This window comes from Silene latifolia, chromosome Y, assembly GCF_048544455.1.
Source record: "Silene latifolia isolate original U9 population chromosome Y, ASM4854445v1, whole genome shotgun sequence".
Taxonomy (NCBI): Eukaryota; Viridiplantae; Streptophyta; class Magnoliopsida; order Caryophyllales; family Caryophyllaceae; genus Silene; species Silene latifolia.
The window spans coordinates 92,421,668-92,441,825 of NC_133538.1; positions in this window are offsets into that span (position 1 = coordinate 92,421,668).

Sequence of the window (20,158 nt, forward strand, 5' to 3'; positions counted from 1 at the left end):
TTATGGTCCTTAATTACCCACGTGAGCTGATAACTCACGGTAATTATTTTGTGACGTTGGTTGATGGTGGGTTCAACGAGCCATAAGTCAACAGGTTGACCACCAATCACGAGGCGATTTATACGGATATCTCGTAGGACACAATTGTGACATCAACGTGGAGTCCTAAATGTTTTACAACATTCGGTGCCCGGTCGTGGATAGGACCTCCATGGTGATCCTAAGAGTCGATTCTTTTGACTATCGACTGTCTCTTGAGACTAAGGCAGATTTTGGGTGACTTTGGTTTCTTTCTCACGGTCATCCGTAACAGGGGCCAAGTAGATTGTTTCTGGTCATTTCATGTCGTGCTTAGATCGGAAGGAGTTCGAGTTGAAGGAAATATTCACCTTTATCGGTACTCGATATTTCTCGGGGCCACTCGAGGAGTCAGAATCGAAATGCATGGCCATGCTTGAATACGAATTCGTTTTATCAGTTAAGTTACTCTCTAGTCGGGGAAACCACTCTAGATACAGATCGATTGTAAAATACGACCTTTGCGGATCCAGATCTGCAAATTGTTTTACATTGAGTGGGAGAAATTTTAAATGAATATGAGAATCGGTTATCGCACATACACTTGTACGGACAAGTGGGAGTTTGAGCCGTGTCCTCCGGTTAGTGCGGATAACGTCATTGCACATACACTTGTACGGACAAGTGGGAGCTTGTTAAATTTGGTGTCCTCTACAATTAGTGCAAGGACTTATAAATCTCTAAAAGGATCAAAGGGTATACTTTTGTATCATAATCAGTTGGTCCACGTTTATCAATAACGGTTGGCTTGCTAGATAAGTTTGACGTTATTGTCATACAGATGGCGGTGATCAACTGGTACCTAAAAGTCACACCTATAGGATACGTTTAAGAGATGTGACGGTATGAAAATACAGTCATGTAGATGCCAAAATTTGACTAACCAGTTAGTCTGAGTTATTTGACTAATAATTAGTCAAAATGTGATGTTGAGATATTTTATTTAATACGGATTAAATAATAATGGCTAAGGCGAATTAAGCAGTTAATTCGTAAATTAAATATAAGCGATTTATATTTGATAAAATGTATATTGAATATAATTATACAATATTGTCTTTGTCGGACATGTATTAATAATTCAACTAATCTGTGTTATTAGTTGATGATTTAATATCCGATAACCGATGACAGTCTATAATAAACACCGCGTTGTATACATTTTAGCCTCGGGCCACGAGTTAAAAATAAGGAGAAAATGGAAGCCCATTTCCTCCTAGTCCACACGGTTTTGGCCGAATGAGAGGAGACAAAAGGAGAGCTCTCTCCTCACTTGAAACCTAATCATTCATTTGCTAAAAATTTAGGGTTTTGAGAAAAGTGCCTCTCAAAATTCGGATCTCTCATCCAACAAAACCTCACAAAACAATCCTCTCGATATTGCAAGGCAATTAGAGGATTCCTTCTAGCACAAGGGCATTTCTCGGACAATCTTGGGTGCATCGTTTAGGAGGAGATCTACTTTGATCTCTCATTGCCGAATTGCACTAGGACCGGAGGTTATTACTTAATCTTTATCGTTTCATTGTGTTTTTCGTTTATGACTATAAATTACATATAAAATTTGCGTTATAATCCTATAATTAAAGGGTATTATACGGATATTACCCCTCAAACGTGAGTGGTGATTGGACTGCCCCAGGCTTAGTCTCTGGTGGATAACGTGTGTGAGTATTTGGAAGGCTCCAGGCTTAGTCTCTGGTGGATAACGTGGATGGTTGATATAGAAATGTGACATGTGAGCAGTTGAGATTGGAATATTGACAGTTGTGAGAGAGTGGTTGTTTTCATGTATTTTATCCTACTCAACCATTGGTTGACGTGTTTGCTTCTGTGTCAAAATAAAATTGATGTCTGCTTTAATTGATGGCATCCTGTGGTGAACCATTTAATATTTCCGGTTAAATAGGGAGCATATTTAAATAGCAGGTTTTGAGTTAGCTGGATATGGGGAGCTTGGGCGTGTGAGCTTTCGGGCCTGCAGGAGTCTAGATCACTAATGTAGTTATATCATTTATTTAATTTCCTCTGCGACTTGTATTTATTTTTACATTAAGTTCTAGTTGATTAAAAATTGTAAGACATATGTAATCATTAAAGTTTTTATTTAAAGTACTTTTGTAAGTAGGACTTTGTTATCTACTACCTCGGGAACCCAAGATGGTAACAGTCCTTTTTATTTGGGAATGTCTAGCTAAAGGCTCCTGAATAAATGGGGGTGTTACAAAGTGGTATTTTTTTTTTTTGATGACAAGGGGTTGAATCCCCCCGGGGCCATGCATTCCCGCACCACCACATGAACCATGTAAGCCACCCCCTTCGGGGGCTGCAGTGGCCAAGTGATCATCGCCCCAACTGGTAGTCGAACCCGGGACCTCTCAACTCCTGCATTTCTGCAAGCTTCAAGGTTTAACCCGGCTACCACTGGACTAACATCACTTGGTACAATGTGGTATTTATTTTTACATTAAGTTCTAGTTGATTAAAAATTGTAAGACATATGTAATTATTAAAGTTTTTATTTAAAGTACTTTGGTGAGTTGGACTTTGTTATCTACTACCTCGGAAAACCGAGATGGTAACAATCCTATTTATTTGGGAATGTCTAGCTAAAGGCTCCTGAATAAATGTGACACCTCATGTTTTGAGTTTATTTTTGAGATACATTTCCGTGTGTGAGTTTATTTTGTAATATATTTTGATAAGTTTGATATGGTTTGATGATAACAGAATAGTTAATCGTGTTTAAGTGGTAATAAGTTGAAGTTGTATTCATGGTAATCAGTTATGTTGATTGTTGTTGAGACCTCGGGACGAAGTTCATTTTAAGGGGGGGAAGACTGTAATACCCCGTAATTTCGTAAGCGTTTACAAGAATTATTTATGTAATTTGGATAATTAATTAAAAGGTTAAAAGGTTAATATTTAATAATTGTGAATAAGACAGAATGATATAATAAAGTAATAAACAATAGAATTGCGAGTCGGGATGTAAATTGGGTAATAATAATATACGATAATTCATATAATGGTAATAAACGATAATTATGTTATAATAATAATAATAGTAATTCTAATAATAATAATATTCATAATAATAATGGTAATAAGTTAATTACATAGTTTCCTAATTGCTCTCTTATAGATCTAAACCTACCCTATAAATAGAGATAAATACCTTGCCCTAGTTTATGATATACAAACTGAAAATTTGAGAGAAGAGGAGGAGACGTAGAGGGAATTAAGACGGAATTTATATCGCTAATTAACTTTAGGTAAGCCGTCTCATGTATATACTTTGATTTGCTATAACTTGTAAACTAGACTACGGTTTGACGAACTAAGACAGTCACCATGACCGTGGATCATCAGGGTCTGACCAGGATCCGTCGTTGACCGCCATTGACCGTCGAAATAGAGATGTTTGATGGGGGGTTTTATGGGTGGTTGCTTATGTGGATCTACATTATACGGTTTCGAACTGAAAACAGAGGATTGGTTGACCTGAGTTTGGGGTACGATGGTTCCTGGTGTTGGGTAAACATATGTGGTGGTCAACGGTGGTTTTTGCCGTGGTTGGTTGGCCGGAAAACGCAGGGGGTGGTGGTTCGTAATTGAGACCGTGTTTTAACAAGGTGATTTAAACCCACTGGACCAGACTCGAACCGTGATTGTTTTAAGACCAGACTTAGCTTGTTGGCTCGGGGGTGATTAGTCGACCATATTGGTGGTCCTAGGGAGGCTGAAGGTTGCATGTGGTGCAAAGGGTGACCGAGTTTTGCGAAAACAGAGGAGTTTTGTTGCTTGTTGTTATTGTTGGCGGTGTCGTGGGTTGTGGCCGTGAGTGGTTGTGACGGGTCGGTTAGTGTCGTGACTAGGATGGCAGAGAGAGTTTCTGGTGGTGGCGGTTGCCGGTTTGTGGGTGTATGGTTGGTGGTGCTTGGTGTGTCGTGTTGTGTTATGGGTACAGGTTGTCATTGTTTCGTTTCTGTTGGCTACTGTTATGGTGAGTGCAGGGGAGTGTCAGGCGAGAGTGGTGCTGGTCAAGGGGTGGCCACCGTGGCTGGGTGGTCCACGGTGGAGGCTGTGTGAGTCGGGTACGGTGTTGCCGAGGGGTTGTGAGGTGTGTGCGGGGTAAGGGAAGACGTGAGGGCATGGTGTGGGTTATTAATTGTTTTTTTTTATTATTATATTTTGGGTGTTGACATGGGTTTATTCATGGGTTGGTCAATTCAGACGGGTTTTTAATTAATGAATATTTAGCTGGGCTGTTTTTTAAGACGGGTTTAAATTACGAAGTTGCGTAATAATTAATATAATTAATTAGTTCAATCGTTTTATAATTTATATAACTAGAATAATTAGAAATTATAATTATTATAATTGCTATTAGGTGACGGTTTTGAGGTGAAGTATTTCTGAGTCGTGCTTGAGCTACTTAATTGGATTCGCTATCGGATTATATTTACTACGAGGTAGGATAATCTACTCAACTATATCTGGTTTGCGTGTTTAATACGAGAATGTATTGAAAGATGATTAATGTATGATTGCTTATTTAATTAAGCTAATTGAGTGATTAACTTTGTTAATTGTTAGAGTTGTGTATATTTTATACGATTATATTGAGGAATGGTTTATGAGAATTGGACTGCCCCAGGCTTAGTCTCTGGTGGATAACGTGAGTGGTGATTGGACTGCCCAGGCTTAGTCTCTGGTGGATAACGTGTGTGAGTATTTAGAAGGCCCCAGGCTTAGTCTCTGGTGGATAACGTGGATGGTTGATGTAGAAATGTGACATGTGAGCAGTTGAGATTGGAATATTGACAGTTGTGAGAGAGTGGTTGTTTTCATGTATTTTATCCTACTCAACCATTGGTTGACGTGTTTGCTTCTGTGTCAAAATAAAATTGATGCCTGTTTTAAATGATGGCATCCTGTGGTGAACCATTTAATATTTCCGGTTAAATAGGGAGCATATTTAAATAGCAGGTTTTGAGTTAACTGGATATGGGGAGCTTGGGCGTGTGAGCTTTCGAGCTGCGGGCTGCAGAGTCTAGATCACTAATGTAGTTATATCACTTATTTAATTTCATTGCGACTTGTATTTATTTTTACATTAAGTTCTAGTTGATTAAAAATTGTAAGACATATGTAATCATTAAAGTTTTTATTTAAAGTACGTTGGTAAGTTGGACTTTGTTATCTACTACCTCGGGAACCCAAGATGGTAACAGTCCTTTTTATTTGGGAATGTCTAGCTAAAGGCTCCTGAATAAATGGGGGTGTTACAAAGTGGTATTTATTTTTACATTAAGTTCTAGTTGATTAAAAATTGTAAGACATATGTAATCATTAAAGTTTTTATTTAAAGTACTTTGGTGAGTTGGACTTTGTTATCTACTACCTCGGAAAACCGAGATGGTAACAATCCTATTTATTTGGGAATGTCTAGCTAAAGGCTCCTGAATAAATGTGACACCTCATGTTTTGAGTTTATTTCCGAGATACATTTCCGTGTGTGAGTTTATTTTTGAGATACATTTCCGTGTGTGAGTTTATTTTGTAATATATTTTGATAAGTTTGATATGGTTTGATGATAACAGAATAGTTAATCGTGTTTAAGTGGTAATAAGTTGAAGTTGTATTCATGGTAATCAGTTATGTTGATTGTTGTTGAGACCTTCGTAGCATTCCTGGGTGAACTTCGGGACGAAGTTCATTTTAAGGGGGGAAGACTGTAATACCCCGTAATTTCGTAAGCGTTTACAAGAATGATTTATGTAATTTGGATAATTAATTAAAAGGTTAAAAGGTTAATATTTAATAATTGTGAATAAGACTGAATGATATAATAAAGTAATAAACAATAGAATTGCGAGTCGGGATGTAAATTGGGTAATAATAATATACGATAATTCATATAATGGTAATAAACGATAATTATGTTATAATAATAATAATAGTAATTCTAATAATAATAATATTCATAATAATAATGGTAATAAGTTAATTACATAGTTTCCTAATTGCTCTCTTATAGATCTAAACCTACCCTATAAATAGAGATAAATACCTTGCCCTAGTTTATGATATGCAAACTGAAAATTTGAGAGAAGAGGAGGAGACGTAGAGGGAATTAAGACGGAATTTATATCGCTAATTAACTTTAGGTAAGCCGTCTCATGTATATACTTTGCTTTGCTATAACTTGTAAACTAGACTACCGTTTGACGAACTAAGATAGTCACCATGACCATGGATCATCAGGGTCTGACCAGGATCCGTCGTTGACCGCCATTGACCGTCGAAATAGAGATGTTTGAAGGGGGGTTTTATGGGTGGTTGCTTATGTGGATCTACATTATACGGTTTCGAACCGAAAACAGAGGATTGGTTGACCTGAGTTTGGGGTAGGATGGTTCCTGGTGTTGGGTAAACATATGTGGTGGTCAACGGTGGTTTTTGCCGTGGTTGGTTGGCCGGAAAACGCAGGGGGTGGTGGTTCGTAATTGAGACCGTGTTTTAACAAGGGGATTTAAACCCACTGGACTCGACTCGAACCGTGACTTTTTTGAGACCAGATTTAGCTGGTTGGCTCGGGGGTGATTAGTCGCCCATATTAAGTGGTCCTAGGGAGGCTGAAGGTTGCACGTGGTGCAAAGGGTGACGGAGTTTTGCGAAAACAGAGGAGTTTTGTTGTTTGTTGTTATTGTTGGCGGTGTCGTGGGTTGTGGCCGTGAGTGGTTTTGACGGGTCGGTTAGTGTCATGGCTAGGATGGCAGAGAGAGTTTCTGGTGGTGGCGGTTGCCGGTTTGTGGGTGTATGGTTGGTGGTGCGTGGTGTGTCGTGTTGTGTTATGGGTGCAGGTTGTTATTGTTTCGGTTCTGTTCGCTCATCAAGTTATGGTGAGTGCGGGGAGTGTCGGGGGGAGTGGTGCTTTGGTCAGGGGTGGCCACCGTGGCTGGGTGGTCCACGGTGGAGGCTGTGTGAGTCGGGTACGGTGTTGCCGAGGGGTTGTGAGGTGTGTGCGGGGTAAGGGAAGACGTGAGGGCATGGTGTGGGTTATGAATTGTTTTTTTTTATTATTATCTTTTGGGTGTTGACACGGGTTTATTCATGGGTTGGTCAATTCAGACGGGTTTTTAATTAATAAGTTAAATGGTAAATGCAATTATCGTTATTATTTATGAATAAGTGGCTGGGTTGTTTTTTAAGACTTGTTTAAATTACGAAGTTGCGTAATAATTAATATAATTAATTAATTCAATCGTTTTATAATTTATATAACTAGAATAATTAGTAATTATAATTATTATAATTGCTATTAGGTGACGGTTTTGAGGTGAAGTATTTCTGAGTCGTGCTTGAGCTACTTAATTGGATTCGCTATCGGATTATATTTACTACGAGGTAGGATAATCTACTCAACTATATCTGGTTTGCGTGTTTAATACGAGAATGTATTAAAAGGATGATTGGTGTATGATTGCTTATTTAATTAAGCTAATTGAGTGATTAACTATGTTAATTGTTGGAGTTGTGTATATTTTATACGATTATATTGAGGAATGGTTTATGAGAATTGGACTCCCAGGCTTAGTCTCTGGTGGATAACGTGAGTGGTGATTGGACTGCCCCAGGCTTAGTCTCTGGTGGATAACGTGTGTGAGTATTTGGAAGGCTCCCGGCTTAGTCTCTGGTGGATAACGTGGATGGTTGATGTAGAAATGTGACATGTGAGCAGTTGAGATTGGAATATTGACAGTTGTGAGAGAGTGGTTGTTTTCATGTATTTTATCCTACTCAACCATTGGTTGACGTGTTTGCTTCTGTGTCAAAATAAAATTGATGTCTGCTTTAATTGATGGCATCCTGTGGTGAACCATTTAATATTTCCGGTTAAATAGGGAGCATATTTAAATAGCAGGTTTTGAGTTAGCTGGATATGGGGAGCTTGGGCGTGTGAGCTTTCGGGCCTGCAGGAGTCTAGATCACTAATGTAGTTATATCATTTATTTAATTTCCGCTGCGACTTGTATTTATTTTTACATTAAGTTCTAGTTGATTAAAAATTGTAAGACATATGTAATCATTAAAGTTTTTATTTAAAGTACTTTTGTAAGTAGGACTTTGTTATCTACTACCTCGGGAACCCAAGATGGTAACAGTGCTTTTTATTTGGGAATGTCTAGCTAAAGGCTCCTGAATAAATGGGGGTGTTACAAAGTGGTATTTTTTTTTTTTTTGATGACAAGGGGTTGAATCCCCCCGGGGCCATGCATTCCCGCACCACCACATGAACCATGTAAGCCACCCCCTTCGGGGGCTGCAGTGGCCAAGTGATCATCGCCCCAACTGGTAGTCGAACCCGGGACCTCTCAACTCCTGCATTTCTGCAAGCTTCAAGGTTTAACCCGGCTACCACTGGACTAACATCACTTGGTACAATGTGGTATTTATTTTTACATTAAGTTCTAGTTGATTAAAAATTGTAAGACATATGTAATTATTAAAGTTTTTATTTAAAGTACTTTGGTGAGTTGGACTTTGTTATCTACTACCTCGGAAAACCGAGATGGTAACAATCCTATTTATTTGGGAATGTCTAGCTAAAGGCTCCTGAATAAATGTGACACCTCATGTTTTGAGTTTATTTTTGAGATACATTTCCGTGTGTGAGTTTATTTTGTAATATATTTTGATAAGTTTGATATGGTTTGATGATAACAGAATAGTTAATCGTGTTTAAGTGGTAATAAGTTGAAGTTGTATTCATGGTAATCAGTTATGTTGATTGTTGTTGAGACCTTCGTAGCATTCCTGGGTGAACTTCGGGAAGAAGTTCATTTTAAGGGGGGGAAGACTGTAATACCCCGTAATTTCGTAAGCGTTTACAAGAATTGTTTATGTAATTTGGATAATTAATTAAAAGGTTAAAAGGTTAATATTTAATAATTGTGAATAAGACAGAATGATATAATAAAGTAATAAACAATAGAATTGCGAGTCGGGATGTAAATTGGGTAATAATAATATACGATAATTCATATAATGGTAATAAACGATAATTATGTTATAATAATAATAATAGTAATTCTAATAATAATAATATTCATAATAATAATGGTAATAAGTTAATTACATAGTTTCCTAATTGCTCTCTTATAGATCTAAACCTACCCTATAAATAGAGATAAATACCTTGCCCTAGTTTATGATATACAAACTGAAAATTTGAGAGAAGAGGAGGAGACGTAGAGGGAATTAAGACGGAATTTATATCGCTAATTAACTTTAGGTAAGCCGTCTCATGTATATACTTTGATTTGCTATAACTTGTAAACTAGACTACGGTTTGACGAACTAAGACAGTCACCATGACCGTGGATCATCAGGGTCTGACCAGGATCCGTCGTTGACCGCCATTGACCGTCGAAATAGAGATGTTTGATGGGGGGTTTTATGGGTGGTTGCTTATGTGGATCTACATTATACGGTTTCGAACTGAAAACAGAGGATTGGTTGACCTGAGTTTGGGGTAGGATGGTTCCTGGTGTTGGGTAAACATATGTGGTGGTCAACGGTGGTTTTTGCCGTGGTTGGTTGGCCGGAAAACGCAGGGGGTGGTGGTTCATAATTGAGACCGTGTTTTAACAAGGTGACTTAAACCCACTGGACCAGACTCGAACCGTGATTGTTTTAAGACCAGACTTAGCTTGTTGGCTCGGGGGTGATTAGTCGACCATATTGGTGGTCCTAGGGAGGCTGAAGGTTGCATGTGGTGCAAAGGGTGACCGAGTTTTGCGAAAACAGAGGAGTTTTGTTGCTTGTTGTTATTGTTGGCGGTGTCGTGGTTTGTGGCCGTGAGTGGTTGTGACGGGTCGGTTAGTGTCATGGCTAGGATGGAAGAGAGAGTTTCTGGTGGTGGCGGTTGCCGGTTTGTGGGTGTATGGTTGGTGGTGCTTGGTGTGTCGTGTTGTGTTATGGGTACAGGTTGTCATTGTTTCGTTTCTGTTGGCTACTGTTATGGTGAGTGCAGGGGAGTGTCAGGCGAGAGTGGTGCTGGTCAAGGGGTGGCCACCGTGGCTGGGTGGTCCACGGTGGAGGCTGTGTGAGTCGGGTACGGTGTTGCCGAGGGGTTGTGAGGTGTGTGCGGGGTAAGGGAAGACGTGAGGGCATGGTGTGGGTTATTAATTGTTTTTTTTTATTATTATATTTTGGGTGTTGACATGGGTTTATTCATGGGTTGGTCAATTCAGACGGGTTTTTAATTAATGAATATTTAGCTGGGCTGTTTTTTAAGACGGGTTTAAATTACGAAGTTGCGTAATAATTAATATAATTAATTAGTTCAATCGTTTTATAATTTATATAACTAGAATAATTAGAAATTATAATTATTATAATTGCTATTAGGTGACGGTTTTGAGGTGAAGTATTTCTGAGTCGTGCTTGAGCTACTTAATTGGATTCGCTATCGGATTATATTTACTACGAGGTAGGATAATCTACTCAACTATATCTGGTTTGCGTGTTTAATACGAGAATGTATTGAAAGATGATTAATGTATGATTGCTTATTTAATTAAGCTAATTGAGTGATTAACTTTGTTAATTGTTAGAGTTGTGTATATTTTATACGATTATATTGAGGAATGGTTTATGAGAATTGGACTGCCCCAGGCTTAGTCTCTGGTGGATAACGTGAGTGGTGATTGGACTGCCCAGGCTTAGTCTCTGGTGGATAACGTGTGTGAGTATTTAGAAGGCCCCAGGCTTAGTCTCTGGTGGATAACGTGGATGGTTGATGTAGAAATGTGACATGTGAGCAACAGATTGGAATATTGACAGTTGTGAGAGAGTGGTTGTTTTCATGTATTTTATCCTACTCAACCATTGGTTGACGTGTTTGCTTCTGTGTCAAAATAAAATTGATGCCTGTTTTAATTGATGGCATCCTGTGGTGAACCATTTAATATTTCCGGTTAAATAGGGAGCATATTTAAATAGCAGGTTTTGAGTTAGCTGGATATGGGGAGCTTGGGCGTGTGAGCTTTCGAGCCTGCAGGAGTCTAGATCACTAATGTAGTTATATCACTTATTTAATTTCCGCTGCGACTTGTATTTATTTTTACATTAAGTTCTAGTTGATTAAAAATTGTAAGACATATGTAATCATTAAAGTTTTTATTTAAAGTACGTTGGTAAGTTGGACTTTGTTATCTACTACCTCGGGAACCCAAGATGGTAACAGTCCTTTTTATTTGGGAATGTCTAGCTAAAGGCTCCTGAATAAATGGGGGTGTTACAAACTGGTATTTATTTTTACATTAAGTTCTAGTTGATTAAAAATTGTAAGACATATGTAATCATTAAAGTTTTTATTTAAAGTACTTTGGTGAGTTGGACTTTGTTATCTACTACCTCGGAAAACCGAGATGGTAACAATCCTATTTATTTGGGAATGTCTAGCTAAAGGCTCCTGAATAAATGTGACACCTCATGTTTTGAGTTTATTTTTGAGATACATTTCCGTGTGTGAGTTTATTTTTGAGATACATTTCCGTTTGTGAGTTTATTTTGTAATATATTTTGATAAGTTTGATATGGTTTGATGATAACAGAATAGTTAATCGTGTTTAAGTGGTAATAAGTTGAAGTTGTATTCATGGTAATCAGTTATGTTGATTGTTGTTGAGACCTTCGTAGCATTCCTGGGTGAACTTCGGGACGAAGTTCATTTTAAGGGGGGAAGACTGTAATACCCCGTAATTTCGTAAGCGTTTACAAGAATGATTTATGTAATTTGGATAATTAATTAAAAGGTTAAAAGGTTAATATTTAATAATTGTGAATAAGACAGAATGATATAATAAAGTAATAAACAATAGAATTGCGAGTCGGGATGTAAATTGGGTAATAATAATATACGATAATTCATATAATGGTAATAAACGATAATTATGTTATAATAATAATAATAGTAATTCTAATAATAATAATATTCATAATAATAATGGTAATAAGTTAATTACATAGTTTCCTAATTGCTCTCTTATAGATCTAAACCTACCCTATAAATAGAGATAAATACCTTGCCCTAGTTTATGATATGCAAACTAAAAATTTGAGAGAAGAGGAGGAGACGTAGAGGGAATTAAGACGGAATTTATATCGCTAATTAACTTTAGGTAAGCCGTCTCATGTATATACTTTGCTTTGCTATAACTTGTAAACTAGACTACCGTTTGACGAACTAAGACAGTCACCATGACCATGGATCATCAGGGTCTGACCAGGATCCGTCGTTGACCGCCATTGACCGTCGAAATAGAGATGTTTGAAGGGGGTTTTATGGGTGGTTGCTTATGTGGATCTACATTATACGGTTTCGAACCGAAAACAGAGGATTGGTTGACCTGAGTTTGGGGTAGGATGGTTCCTGGTGTTGGGTAAACATATGTGGTGGTCAACGGTGGTTTTTGCCGTGGTTGGTTGGCCGGAAAACGCAGGGGGTGGTGGTTCGTAATTGAGACCGTGTTTTAACAAGGGGATTTAAACCCACTGGACTCGACTCGAACCGTGACTTTTTTGAGACCAGATTTAGCTGGTTGGCTCGGGGGTGATTAGTCGCCCATATTAGTGGTCCTAGGGAGGCTGAAGGTTGCACGTGGTGCAAAGGGTGACGGAGTTTTGCGAAAACAGAGGAGTTTTGTTGTTTGTTGTTATTGTTGGCGGTGTCGTGGGTTGTGGCCGTGAGTGGTTTTGACGGGTCGGTTAGTGTCATGGCTAGGATGGAAGAGAGAGTTTCTGGTGGTGGCGGTTGCCGGTTTGTGGGTGTATGGTTGGTGGTGCGTGGTGTGTCGTGTTGTGTTATGGGTGCAGGTTGTTATTGTTTCGGTTCGCTTCGCTCATTGTTATGGTGAGTGCGGGGAGTGTCGACGGGAGTGGTGCTTTGGTCAGGGTGGCCACCGTGGGTGGGTGGTCCACGGTGGAGGCTGTGTGAGTCGGGTACGGTGTTGCCGAGGGGTTGTGAGGTGTGTGCGGGGTAAGGGAAGACGTGAGGGCATGGTGTGGGTTATGAATTGTTTTTTTTATTATTATCTTTTGGGTGTTGACACGGATTTATTCATGGGTTGGTCAATTCAGACGGGTTTTTAATTAATAAGTTAAATGGTAAATGCAATTATCGTTATTATTTATGAATAAGTGGCTGGGTTGTTTTTTAAGACTTGTTTAAATTACGAAGTTGCGTAATAATTAATATAATTAATTAATTCAATCGTTTTATAATTTATATTACTAGAATAATTAGTAATTATAATTATTATAATTGCTATTAGGTGACGGTTTTGAGGTGAAGTATTTCTGAGTCGTGCTTGAGCTACTTAATTGGATTCGCTATCAGATTATATTTACTACGAGTTAGGATAATCTACTCAACTATATCTGGTTTGCGTGTTTAATACGAGAATGTATTAAAAGGATGATTGGTGTATGATTGCTTATTTAATTAAGCTAATTGAGTGATTAACTATGTTAATTGTTGGAGTTGTGTATATTTTATACGATTATATTGAGGAATGGTTTATGAGAATTGGACTCCCAGGCTTAGTCTCTGGTGGAAAACGTGAGTGGTGATTGGACTGCCCCAGGCTTAGTCTCTGGTGGATAACGTGTGTGAGTATTTGGAAGGCTCCAGGCTTAGTCTCTGGTGGATAACGTGGATGGTTGATGTAGAAATGTGACATGTGAGCAGTTGAGATTGGAATATTGACAGTTGTGAGAGAGTGGTTGTTTTCATGTATTTTATCCTACTCAACCATTGGTTGACGTGTTTGCTTCTATGTCAAAATAAAATTGATGCCTGCTTTAGTTGATGGCATCCTGTGGTGAACCATTTAATATTTCCGGTTAAATGGGGAGTAAATTAAATAGCAGGTTTTGAGTTAGCTGGATATAGGGAGCTTAGGCGTGTGAGCTTTCGGACCTGCAGGAGTCTAGATCACAAATGTAGTTATATCACTTATTTAATTTCCGCTGCGAGTTGTATTTATTTTTACATTAAGTTCTAGTTGATTAAAAATTTTAAGACATATGTAATCATTAAAGTTTTTATTTAAAGTACTTTGGTGAGTTGGACTTTGTTATCTACTACCTCGGGAAACCGAGATGGTAACAGTCCTATTTATTTGGGAATGTCTAGCTAAAGGCTCCTGAATAAATGGGTGTGTTACAAAATGGTATCATAGTAAAACGATCCTCAGGCCTAACTAATGAATAATAATGAACTTAGGATGTGTCTAAATAAAATGAACCCCGGGTAGAAACCGTTAGGAGCCCCTCTTAGTGCGGTTAAGAAGCTAGCCTTAATTCGGACCTTGGCCCTTCCAGTTTTAAACCGGGAACCTTGAGAGAGTACTTGAGAGTATGGGGTAATTTAAAATGAATATAGTATATTTCTTTAAGGAATTTTGTTTGTCTTGGTTGCATATGTTGTTTCATTGATGATTGCGGTTACGGGGGCGTAACCTTATTTTACGGTGACGGGATGTAATATGACTTATTTTAAGCATTTTTATAAGTATGTTGATATGAGGAAGTATGTTGGCATGTATGTGGAAGGTGTGGATATGATTAAACATGTAAAGTTTTAATTGTTGTGTGGAATTGTGAAGAATACGATTTTTGTTGATTTCACAAGATTTTTACCCTTGATTGTTTTGGCTGCCATTTACTGCCTCTTTACAATTCTTATACGAGATTTTTATGTGTGATAAACCGGTGAGTTAGGTTTCCATTGTCGTTGGTCTTATGCTTAAAAGTATTACAGTTTGGGAGAAATAAATATATTAGTGGGCAGTGGTCAGAATGTTCCTGTACAGTTATATTTTCGACAAATGATTTTGTAAAATTTCTGATTTAATTTGTATTTAAGATTTTTACTTAATTACAACCCCAATGTTTAAATGATTCAAATATGTTTTCAAATTGATAAGCCACGTTACAAGGTAATGTTTTGACAATTAATAGTGTTTTTTACAAGTTGACTCTAGTTTTTGACAAATTGCTGATCGGTTTTGTTTGGACCAACTGGATTGTAAAAATCTTTATAAAATGGTTGAACGAGATTTCAGTTTGATTCTTTTTCTCATGGTTTGAAAACTCCTTATATTTTCTGGAAAGTATAAAAACTCAACGTGGAATATAACAATTATTTAATGGTGATTTTTTTTAAAGCTACAACTGGACTTTGATTTCTGAAAACGCGAGTTTTACCAAAAGTTTAATATAAATGTTTTATCAATTCTTAAACTATGATAGTTGAGATGTAGGAGTGACGATAAGGGAACCAAAGGAGGGGTAAGATAGGATATAATTGACTACACCTTGTTTTGATTATAAGTATAGAATGTTTAAAATCTTAGACCATCTTTCCTCGGGTAGTAGTAGTTGCGAAACATCGGGACGAAGTATATTTTTAGGAGGGTAGAATGTGACACCTCATGTTTTGAGTTTACTTTTGAGATACATTTCCGTGTGTGAGTTTATTTTTGAGATACATTTCCGTGTCTGAGTTTATTTTGTAATATATTTTGATAAGTTTGATATGGTTTGATGATAACAGAAAAGTTAATCGTGTTTAAGTGGTAATAAGTTGAAATAGTATTTGATACGTGCATTTTGTATAGTCTTTTTAGCCTATTTCAGCAAGTATTTCTATGCATTTTTATACTATTTTTATGGTATTTTGCCCCGAATTGGCTACTTTGGTTCGTTTTGTCCATTTTGTAGAAATGAACGCGAAAGTAGTGGAATCGTACTCTTTTTCGTCCTTTTTGCATGCATTTAGAGGAGACGGGATTTTCCTGAGTGAGATACTGCATTGGGAAGCGTCATGGGACGAATTACGAGGTAGTCGGTGACGGACTTGAGCTGATTTGAAGTCAAAGAACTCGATCGAGCAGTTTTACCACTCGATCGAGTGGTTTCTACGTCCTCTGATGGTCGATCGAGTGGTTTTCCACTCCATCCTTAGCTTGGTGAAAGATGAGTTACTCGATCGAGTAACTATCTACTCGATCGAGTAGATTTGCTGAGGTGTTTGCTCGATCGAGTGGTTTTATTCCGCTCGATCGAGTGGTTTCGCTGTTATGGGCTTTTATTTAGCCCGTGTTATGTTTTATTTCGTTAAACTTAATTATTTTCTATTTAAGCAAGCTTTAGTTAGGTCATTAGTATCAGATTTTATTCACTACTTAGTTTTTATCAAACTTTACTGCGTTAAACATTCTTCTTGACTGTAACTTTGCCTTTGGGGTTATTATTGCTCGGATTCGATTGTTCTTTACGCCGGATTCGCCTCATTGTAATTTCTTTCTCTTCTCTTAATAATAATTAATCTTTTGCTTGCTTTAATCCTTCGTTTCGTTACATTTAATTTCTGCCCTAATTTACTTTTTATGCAATTTATTTGTTATTTCATAATGTTTACTGCTGGGAATTTATCTGCTGTTAGTATTGATAGTTTAATTAGCGTTATGAGTAGCTAAACCCTTTCGTGTTGGGATTAGGGGATCTGCGGTAGGAATGTGACGATGTAGTAAATGAAACAGATGAATTAGTTACGAGACTTTGTCACCATAGCAATTTAACTGTATTTATCGACTTAGTTGAGTGCACACTTCTGAGTCACCCTTTAATCTGGCTAAAATTAATCCTATATCGAAAGATTGGACTAAATAGGCCTGCTATGAACAGAAGACTACCCTGACGAGAATGAAAGTTAAGTTAGTGGTATTTTGGGATAGAAAGTGGACCGAAAGGACCTTTCAACATCCGTCTTACATTAATTCGTCTGAATCATTTACAGCTGAGTCATTGGACTACCGTAGTGAACCGAAATCCTGACATGTCCCTCTCTATCTGATAGTTTAATTTTATTTTCTTGCTTTTACTACTCTTATCCTTATTTCTCTTCCTTTAAACCTCGTAGTTTAGAAAACGTAGTTTAGAAATGCAACGAAACGAAGGATTAAAGCAAGCAAAAGATTAATTATTATTAAGAGAAGAGAAAGGAATTACAATCAAGCGAATCCGGCGTAAAGAACAATCGAATCCGAGCAATAATAACCCCAAAGGCAAAGTTACAGTCAAGAAGAATGTTTAACGCAGTAAAGTTTGATAAAAACTAAGTAGTGAATAAAATCTGATACTAATGACCTAACTAAAGCTTGCTTAAATAGAAGATCATTAAGTTTAACGAAATAAAACATAACACGGGCTAAATAAAAGCCCATATCAGTGAAACCACTCGATCGAGCGGAATAAAACTACTCAATCGAGCAAACACCTCAGCAAATCTACTCGATCGAGTAGATAGTTACTCGATCGAGTAACTCATATTTCACCAAGCTAAGGATGGAGTGGAAAACCACTCGATCGACCATCAGAGGACGTAGAAACCACTCGATCGAGTGGTAAAACTGCTCGATCGAGTTCTTTGACTTCAAATCAGCTCAAGTCCGTCACCGACTGCCTCGTAATCCGTGCCATGACGCTTCCCAATGCAGTATCTCACTCAGGAAAATCCCGTCTCCTCTAAATGCATGCAAAAAGGACGAAAAAGAGTACGATTCCACTACTTTCGCGTTTATTTCTACAAAATGGACAAAACGAACCAAAGTAGCCAATTCGGGGCAAAATACCATAAAAATAGTATAAAAATGCATAGAAATATGTGCTGAAATAGGCTAAAAAGACTATACAAAATGCACGTATCAAATCTCCCCAAACCGAACCTTTACTCGTCCTCGAGTAATTTAAAATGCAACTAATGGGACGGGAGTGATAACTCCGAGTTAGCTTAACTTGTCTACTTGAACCAATTTAATGCAACAAAAACTAACAGTTAAAGCTAAGCAGTCAATACGCAAACGAGTTATAAGCTGTTCAGAAATATAGCCAACCTATCGACCTTGCAAGAACAACAAAATCGGACTCTCTCGTGGTCACTCTTCTCTCATGAAGCAAAGGGTGAATGTTATATGTAAAAGAGAGAAGAAAAGACAGTCATTCACCGAACTGCGACCTACATAGCATGCATGCAACAAAAATGAAAGACAATTCATGTACTAATGCACACACTCCAACCAATAATGTCCGTCACAGCCGAGGGCTTACAAATAATTTTGGGATAGTGAGGTTCAGGTGAGAAAGGCAAAACATGTTATGGAAATGTGGAGGTAAAAGCGTCAAGCTAGTTCCTAACATGACCATAATGAACCCATCCGAATCTCAACTAACTGAAAAACTAAGTACAAGTGCCCTTCATTTGGCACAAAGCTCACTAAACTCAAACACAATCTCCTCAAAAATATAGAATAAGAATGGAGGAGTCAGACAGTCACACTCTTTCCTTTTTTAAACACCGTCTGAAATAACTAACTGAAACAAATCAACTTTTTTTTGTTTCAAAATTCCTTTCTTTTTTTCTTTCTGATTCACGTTCCAGCTTTTTCATTTTTCTTTCATTTTTTTTTCTTTTTCTTTCTTTTACATTCACGTTTTTATTTTTTTGTTTTCTTTTTCAATTCTTTTTTCTTTTCTTTTCCTCCTTCCAATATTTCCACCAACTCCCAACAAAGAAATACGGGCCAAAATGCAGCCGGAAAAACATACTACAAAAGACATACTAACTAGCTTGACTAGGCAGACTTAGTTTGGGATGTAGCTAATGGGTCAAAAAGGCAAGTTTTGGCTTATGTGGAGCTAAATGGGTGAAAAATATAAGGAAAGGAAAATTTACAAGCACCTCCCTGCATGTGACACCAACCACAAACCCGAATATGTGCATTTGACAAGAAATTGAATGTCATAAAAGTGCAAAAAAAAATGAACATGCTATGCAAGGAGTACTACTCTTAATTCCTAATGAACTGGTCATGAATGTCACTAGTTATGGCTCTAAAACTCAGAATTTATCAAGTAGTCTGCCAATTTATCAGGTCAAGTCTAAACAGTCAGCTATATTTTAACAGAAACTCGTAGACTATGCGTATCACAAAGCTAATAACTATCAAAAGAAGTGCAAGGCCCAAGCAAAAAGACAAGTTATAGTGCATTATCATCATGGAAATCTACCTTTCCGACGCAACCTATATGCAAAAATAAACGTGAATTTTTTTGATTTTTTGAAATTTTCTAATTTTTTTTTTTTGGATTTTTGATTTTTTAATGAAATAAACAACAATGCAAGCTGAAAAATAAACGTGAAAGCAAAAACAAATGCAAATGCAGACTCAAAAGGATGCAATACCCTCCCCAAACCAAAACGGACAACGCCCTCGTTGTCCTCCAGCATACACCAGCAGATATATACAGGGGAACGGGAATATACAACCAAAATAAAATAAAAACAATAAATAAAAAGGAGACAAAATAAAAGAGTAAGAGATACATACAAAATACGAACTTCCTCAAACCAGCCAGAAAATTGGGGAAGTGAGTAGACCAGTAGCTAATCATCGTCGTCGTCACCGTTGCTGTCACGGATGTCCTCCACCCTGAACTTCAGATCTCTCTCCTCCTCTGCTCCTCAGCGCCAGCTCTCTCCACTGCCACCTCAGGGTCCTCGTCCTCCTCCTCGTCAGAAGACTCCGGGTACCCCTATGCTGGGTACCGGAAGAAGGAAGGGTATGGCCAACCCTCTGGGATCGGACGGTGTCGCCGGAAGTGGTACTCGTACAGAGGGTGTAAAGCAAGAGCCAAGTCCCTCTCCATACGAGCCTGACGCTCTACATCCTCAAGAAACAAACCGTAAATGGCTCCCCCTTGGTCCAGGACCGTAGGCGCCACAAAGGGAGGAGGTGGTATGAAAGTAGCCGGTAGGACCGGCTGAGCCTGTGTCTGGTCAGTGGGAGTAGGAGTAGGAGTAGTAGTTGGAGTAGGGGTCGAGATGAAAGTAGCCGTGGAAGGCTGGGTACTCCCTAAAGGTGTGGACCCCTCTCCAGTCTCAAGGCGCCGCTTCTTGGCGGCGGGTGCAGAAGGAGTAGGTCGGAGTGGAAGAAGTAGGTC